The sequence below is a fragment of the Nerophis ophidion genome, linkage group LG14 (genome assembly GCF_033978795.1).
Source record: "Nerophis ophidion isolate RoL-2023_Sa linkage group LG14, RoL_Noph_v1.0, whole genome shotgun sequence".
NCBI classification, from domain to species: Eukaryota; Metazoa; Chordata; class Actinopteri; order Syngnathiformes; family Syngnathidae; genus Nerophis; species Nerophis ophidion.
The window spans coordinates 32,050,687-32,059,202 of NC_084624.1; positions in this window are offsets into that span (position 1 = coordinate 32,050,687).

An 8,516-nucleotide genomic window follows, 5' to 3' on the forward strand; every position below is an offset into this window, starting at 1 on the left:
GATAATCAGCATTTCCGTTTTTTTGGCGTTGAGTTGCAAAAAGTTAGCGGACATCCATTGTTTAATTTCATTAAGACATGAATTATGGTGTGGGGTTGTTTTTTCGGAGTTGGGCTTGGCCCCTTGGTTCCAGTGAAAGGAACTTTGAATGCTCCAGGATACCAAAAATATGTTGGACAATTCCATTTTCCCAGTCTTATGGGAACAGTTTGTAGTGGGCCCTTTTTTTTACAACATGACTTTGCACCAGTGCACAAAACAAGGTCCATAAAGACATGGATGACAGAGTCTGGTGTCGATGAACTTGACTGGCCTGCACAGAGTCCTAACCTGAACCCGATCGAACACCTTTGGGATGAATTAGAACGGAGACTGAGAGACAGACAGTCTCCACCAACATCAATGCGCTTTCGGAAGAATGGTGGAAAATTTCTAAAAAACACACTCTGCAACCTTGTGGACAGCCTTTCCAGAAGAGTTGAAGCTGTAATAGCTGCAAAAGTTGGATCGACATCATATTGAATCCTATGGTTTAGGAATGGGATGGCACTTCAAGTTCGTATGTGAGTCAAGGCAGATGGCCAAATACTTTTTGCAATACGGTGTATGAACAACAACATTTGTGTCCTGGCTGGTCCAACCATATACTTGACCACTAATGTAGGTTGCCATGGTGATACATTTACAGTCTGTTACTTCAAGGTCAAATTGTTACATAGTGTTGCGTTAACAAGATGTACAGTAAATGTTCTCAACTTGCTTTCTTTTGAATCTTTGAGTAATTTAGGCCATTTCAACGGACAAACTCCGCATCATTCGCTCTTTCAGAAGAAACAAAAATAGAACCCTGTCTAGCCTTGACGTTTACCCGCCGCCTCACTAAGGTTTCCCAAGAGGAAGTTCCTCATTTAGACTTTACGACGTTTTCGTCGCCTGTTTTTTTAACAGCATTTTTTTAAGTCCGGTGTCAAGTTCGGCCTCTGGTGAGGAGGAGTAAGGAGCTGAAGTGTTTTTTTTGTTATTGGTATACAGCAGTTATCCTTAAACTGTGGTACATGTACCACTAGTGGAAACAAATATTAAATATACTTGTTATATATTTGCCTTAATTTTAATGAATAATTGGTCCTACTACGCCACTGTATTTTTAATGCCGGTCATTATGGTGGTACTTGGAGAGCCAAGTTTTTTTCTGAGGCAGTACTTGGTGAAAAAAGTTGGGGAGAACCATTGGTCTACAGCAGACCTGGGCAAATTAAGGCCCGCATGAGGCCCATTAGTATTTTCAATCTGGCCCGCCGGAGATTACTTAATAATTTTTATTTGGATTTTTAACATGGAAACTGTAGCTGCCATTATGATTTGCAGTGATGTTTTCAAATGTCTTGAACTGTACAAAGTACTTCAATGGTTGGAATCTGCGCTTTTGCTTGATATACTAGTTACAGCAGCTCAGACGAGGCACTAAGTAGTGTGGATGGTGTGCGTTTCCACAGTGTTTCCAGAGCGGCCAGCCTGAAATGCGTGTATCAGAGACAGACGCGGAAGGAGATTTTTACAACAAAGTTCCAAAGCTTAGTGATGTATCAGATGTATCAGATCATAGGTCTGTTAATTTTTTACCCTTCACTTTCATATTTCGCTGTTTTTGTTGTATTTTTGTTGCCTTTTGTTTGATTGTAAAATATGTCGAACGAGAGGGGGTGTTACCTTCATATGTTGTCAATATTTAGTGTTTTATTGGTCGTAGTTAATATTGTAAAGCCCACATTCTTTATTTTCATGTACATCATGGGTGTCTCAATCAGCAAAAAATTTGAAATGCCCATTTGTTTTTTAAAGCGGTCTGTCATAACGTTTTTAGCATTCAATCAGACATCATTGTGAGGTTTTGTACTAGTGTTCCTAAAAATCAGATATATCAGCCCCCAGAGACATTTTTTTTTCTAAATTTGACCCCTATGGATTCCATTGCTGCAACAACTATTTAGATTTTGAATAGTCCCATAAAATGTGTGTGTTGACTGAATGCCTTATTGGTTATCATTTTAAAAATTGTACAAATATTACGATTTACCTTAATCCCAACAAACACCTTTAGAGATAACTAAATTAGAGCTTGTGAGCCAAGATGTCCTCTAGTTGTTAGTTAAAAAATCCTACAAATGCTTAAAAAATCTTGTAGAAAGTATTCTCACAGGAGTGGACTACTTCTGAAAACGCCGTCATTTGTTTTATTTTCACTTCTTGTATTTGTAATACTCAGGTGTCCCAATACTTGTGTTCAATAAATGTTATTTAAAAGCCAAGAAACGAAGAATAACTGTTGTTAACGCAATGGTAAACATATTAAAACCGTGTCGCCCCGAATATAAGAAAACACTGACTAAAGGACGACTGCTCTTTTTTGAAATCAAAGATATTGAAACGATGTTTGAGGACTATTAAAAGACAAACATTAATGATTTCAAGAAAATAAAAAACAAATTAAGATTTTTTTGGTGAATAAAGTTGTAATATTACAAGAAAACAGTTTTACAATTAACAGAACTAAGTCATATCACAATATTAAACATCAAGAAAATACATTGGTGATATTACGAGAATGAATACATAATTTATGTGAATAATTTCATAACAATACAAAGAAAATAATGCAAATGTACTGTAATAAAGTCCAAATTTTATGAGACTATATTTTTTTAATCTACAAGAAAATACTCTCAATGCGACAACAAAAAAGGTGCACGTTTGAGAGAATCAAATCATAATATTCGGAGATAAAGATTAAGAAAATACCTTTTTTGAATTACGAGAATTATTTTAATGTTAAGTCCTTAGTTTTTATGAGAATAAAATTGTAATGATAAAAAAAAAATAATAATAATAATTTAAAGAGGCTCAAAAAAGGATTAGAGTGATGAGAAAACAACATTGTAATATTACAAGAAATATCAATAACAAATACATGTGTTGTTATGCAAATTCAGATCCAGATGGTCACATCATTTTATGAAATGAATTGGTAATCCATCCATCCATTTTCTACCGCTTATTCCCTTTGCGGTCGCAGGGGGCGCTGAAGCCTATCTCAGCTACAATCGGGCAGATGGCGGTGTACACCCTGGACAAGTCGCCACCTCATCACAGGGCCAACACAGATAGACAGACAACATTCACACTCACATTCACACACTAGGGCCAATTTAGTGTTGCCAATCAACCTATCCCCAGGTGCATGTCTTTGGAAGTGGGAGGAAGCCGGAGTACCCGGAGGGAACCCACCAATCACGGGAAGAACAGGAAAACTCCACACAGAAAGATCCCGAGCCCGGGATTGAACCCAGCACTACTCAGGACCTTCGTATTGTGAGGCAGACACACTAACCTCTCTTACACCGTGCTGCCCTGAATTGGTAATATTACAGATTATAAATGCCTGTGTGTGAATGTGTGTATTTGCTTCTATTTGTTTGTGTATGTGAGTGTGACAGGAAGAAAAGCTCTGACTCGCTTTGGGAAACATCTTTTGCCGCCCCCTATGGGCTGGTGTGTTTAAACATAGGCACCAAACACTGTATAGAACGACTTGTCTTTTTCAGACTTGAAGTGCTTTAATGTCCTTGTGCGTTGATCACTATCTGCACTATTCTTATAGCAGTCAAAATCCAAGAATCCCAATCATAATTTCTTCAGGTCTCCGCATGTACTGAACCGTGCATTCGTGTGTAAAATAAATCCCCTGCAGCTACAATGTACAGCAAATGAATACACAGTGAGATCATTTCTATGTAAAATACTGTACACACGGACTTTCAGCATGAGCCTGCTGCTGGCTTATTTATCATCGGAGTTGGAGGTGACTGGACAGTGACGAGCTCGAACACCAGCTGGAATATTGCTGCACTGTATGTGTGTGTGTGTGTGTGTGTGTGTGTGTGTGTTGGGGTTTCTATTTGGTTTAGATAGCTGAAGCACACCTGCAGACATGATGGGGCTCGTCTCATCCATTTTCAAGAAACTGCATTCCCTCTTCCGAGCTATCCACACAAAGTAGTGACGTTGTGTGGTTTTAGCTACATACCACAATGTGGTTTTCTTTTACAGAACTAGTGGATTTATTTCAAGGGATACCCCAAACATACTTTGCAAGACATCAGATCTATAAATATGATCATAAAAAACAATTTAGGTGTGTCAAAATACAATGTGTGTACTATTGATTCTTCCCAAATTGGTCCTGCATCTTATACATTCTAAGACACTAGTATTGTGTATTGTTTACATACTATCCAATACTGGTGCTTAAACAGTGGACTAATCAGTACTTAAAAAAGGAAAATAAACATTTTGTCCAATAACTGAGTTTGGTGACTTACAAGTTGCACAAAACACTCAAATTAATTATTAACTAATAACGGCGATTCAGTTATAACATGAGGAGTCCAGATACGTTCTCAGTCTTGATACGATACCAATATGGATCTAAAACAATTCAGCACAAATCATAATTTCATTATTTTGTCGTGTAAAATGTCAAAGACAATACTTGATCAAGCGAAATTAGTTTAAAGGGAACAATGATAGGTAAGAAAAACACTACCCTATCAATTATTACCATCTGGAGGTGACTTATGCTGTCTTTAAGTTGAAGTGAAGTGGTATATATATTTTTAGAGACAGTGAGTGGCACATGGACCAATCGGTACTTTAAAAAAGGGATAACAAAGACATTTTGTCGAAAAACTGAGTTTGGTGACTTACAAGTCTAACAAAACACTGATTTTAATACTTAAATAATAACATCAATAAAATTACACCTTGAAGAGTACAGATACTTTTTTCACTTTTGATACAATACCGTTATTGATCCAATACGATTTAGCACAAATTCTAATTTCATTATTTAAGACAAAATTTAAGACAAGTGTAAGCAAACCTTTTGGCTCAGGGGCTACTTGGCCGGGCGGGCACATGATGCGTTTCAAAGCATATCATATCTGTTAGAACTAAGAGCAGGTTTCTTCGCATGTGCTATTTTAATCGTAATACGTCTATTTTAAACAATATCATGTCATCAAAGAAATTTAAAACTGGTATTAAAGGGTGAACACATTCTTTTTTAGTGGGAGCAGAGTTGTTGGTCACCTGTTTTTGCCAGTGCCTCAAAGTTTAGTACCAGTTTTGTTGTAGAAATTCTCAAAACAGATGTTTGCTCAATTCTGTTTAAAAAATTGGCAGGCCGGTTTAAAGGGACCTTCGGGCCGGATGTGGCCCGTGGGCCGTAGTTTGCCCACCCCTGATAAGACAAAACTTGATGAAGCAAAATTTGTTAAACAGAGAACAATGATCTGTATAAAAAACACTAACTTATCTATTATTTCCCGTCTGGAATTGACTTATGCTGTCTTTAAGTTGAAGTGAAGTGGTATATTTTTTTAGAGGCAGTTACTGGCCACAGTAATTCATTAAGTTAAGCTCATGATGCAGTAAGGTGATTTATGCTGACACATTTGTTACTGGATACTTTCTAAAACACCTCTGCCTTGGAGAGATTCTATCTGTAAGTAATATGCAACTTTAATTATGTGACATTCGTTCATAACTGACAAATGTTATGTTTTACACTGCAATCTTGTGCAATTAAGGACACTTAGCTTGTTTGTTATTGTGTGCTTTGCTGTTGTGAAGCAGCTACTGTAGCTCCTCGTAGCCTAATGCCTACTATGTTTATCTTTTGTAAATTGTCATGATCCGTGGTCCGGATCATTTGTTTGTTATTTTGTGTTAGTTTTGGACTCTTTTAGTTCCTGTTTGTGACACCTCTGAGTTTTGTTTGGTTGCCACGGCTGCTTATTGTTTTCGCCTGCCTCTGGTGTTCGGGACGCTCACCTGTTTCTGATCAGAGGCACTACTATTTAAGCCTGCCTTTGCCAGTCAGTCAGCCCGGCGTCATTGTTCGCTTCATGCCTGGTCACCGAAAGATTTGTTTGTTCGTGCCACAGCTATCCGTCAGCCTTCCTGGAAGAAGAAATCATTGTATTCTGTTTTTATTTACCTCTAACACAATTTCCCAACTCAAATGGAAACAGGTTTGTATTAAGGAGATATATCAGTACAATTTATAAATATTCGGCAATATGCATTTAATTCTGTTTGGATCATTCCAGACGTATGAATGCGCTGCAGTATTGTGATGGTCCACCGCCTCACTATAGCGCTAAACATATGTTCTGTGTTACGTCTGTTCGGCATCGTGGTGCCGGATTCGATTCCCTCGAAGATGCGTCGAAATAGAACACAGCAAAGGTAAGGTTTAACTATTTATTTGAATAACAAAAGGTGCTAGAAAACAAAAATACTGGAGCTAAGGAAAGGCAAACAAAAGACGCTAGCATGAAAGCTAGGATAAACAAATAGTAAATTAAACTGGCACATAGGCACACAAAGGGGAAAACAAAACATTTAGCATAAGAGCTAAGAATAAATAAAATTGTGCAGCGTGAGAGCTCGCGAGAATACTACAGGAATTGCACGTAAGCAAAAGTGCAAAGCAGACGTACCGTTGTGTGAAAACAAACTAGAGTCCCAGGCAGAAGAATGAAAAGAGGAAGGCTTATAAAGGGAAGGTGATTAACAGAAAACAGGTGTGCAGGAACCGGGAGTAACAGCTGAAACTAATAAGGAACCATGGTGATGGACTAAACGGGAAATAAACGGATCAAACGGAGAATAAGAACAAAGATGGAAAAATAAACAATAATTTGTGAAGATCCGAGTCATGGATCGCAACATTCTGTTGTGTATCGATTGTGATTTTATATTGTAGAAAATGTTCCAAATCATAAATGTGTACTGGTTTTTCAAAATTTCAAAACTCTACAGATTGGAAAGCATTATAACATGAATGTGGAGGGAAATGAGTGTTTCCATGGACACATATTGCCAGTAGTACCTGGAAAATCCTCATTTAAGTAGAGCGGTCTGCACTACTTTTGCACTACTTATCAATTGTACATGCAGTCATGGTAGATCACTCACCCGCAACACGCCCACTAATAGTACACACCATTTTATAGTTTGCACATGTTGTTTACCACATGTTATTTAGATTTTAGTAGATCACGCCACAAGTGCCTGTGTGCATTGTACTCTTTATTTGCAAACCTTCCTACAGTGTATATTGCAGTATTCATTACATATCAAAGTTAAGTATATTATATTGGTCAAGGTAAGTCAACATGTGTATAAAAATATGTGAATGCGCTCTTGACTTCTACTTACTTCCTTTGCTGTGTGTGTGACATCATTATTATTGTCACATTATTTATGTTTTAAATCTTCCTAATGGAGTTCCATGTGCTTCTTCCCCGTAGAGCCTTCTCTAAATTGTTCCAATGAAGTTTTTAGGATTGTCTAAATCAGGGGTAGGCAACCTACGGCTCGAGAGCCAGATGTGGTTCTTTTGATGACTGCACCTGGCTCTCAGATAAATCACGGTAAGTAATGAATAATTCCGTTGGTAATCACAGTGTCAAAAATAACGTTCAAAATATAAAACATTCTCATGCATTTTAATCCATCCATCCGGTTTCTACTGCACCAGTTCAACAAGTCCCATTAATGGTAAGAAGTATTTTATTTATTGTTGGTTAGCTTCAGAATAACAGTGTTATTAAAAAAGAATAAGATACTTATTATACTCTAAAAGTGTTGGTCTTACTTAAAAATTCACTCATTGTTTTATTCATGTTGCGATCCGCTGCTCGTATCTACACATATTAGTTATTTTTCCTTTCTGGTATCACTCTCCGTCAAGTGACTGTTTATTTCCTGTTTAGCCTGTCACCATGGTAACTCATCAGTCCACCTGCCAATCCCAGTCCACACACACCTGTTTTGTCTAATCACCCTCCTATTTAAGACAGCCTCTTTGTTCATTTCTTCCTGGGTTCATAAATTGCTCTCACGCAACAAGTGACGACTGCTACTTTTTCTACTTTTATTCTCGCTAGCTCTCACGCTATGCCACTTGATTATTCCAGTTTTTCATACTGATGATTTGTTTTCTCGTTTGTGCTTTCATGCCAAGTTTAGTTTTCTGTTTGTATTTCCTAGTTTTCATACTAGCGTTTTTGGTTTGCCTTTTTATTAGCTCCAGCATTTCTGTTCAGAGCTCTCTTTTTGTTAAATAAATATTTTAACATCCTACCTTTTGTTGTGTTCACGTCATCGCATCCACGGAGGGACAAACCCGGCATTACCATGCCAACCAGTCATCACAATTCAGTCTTAAAAAGTTTTTTTATATGGCTCTCACCGAAATACTTTTTAATATATTTGGCTTGTATGGCTCTCTCAGCCAAAAAGGTTCCCGACCCCTGGTCTAAATTTTCAACCAATGTCCAATCAATTCACAGTTAAGAGGTTATCCCAATACTTTTCTCTTCATATCGCAGGTGTCTAACTAACAGGTGTCTAATCAGTTATTTCCCACTACATCATTTTATGTGACC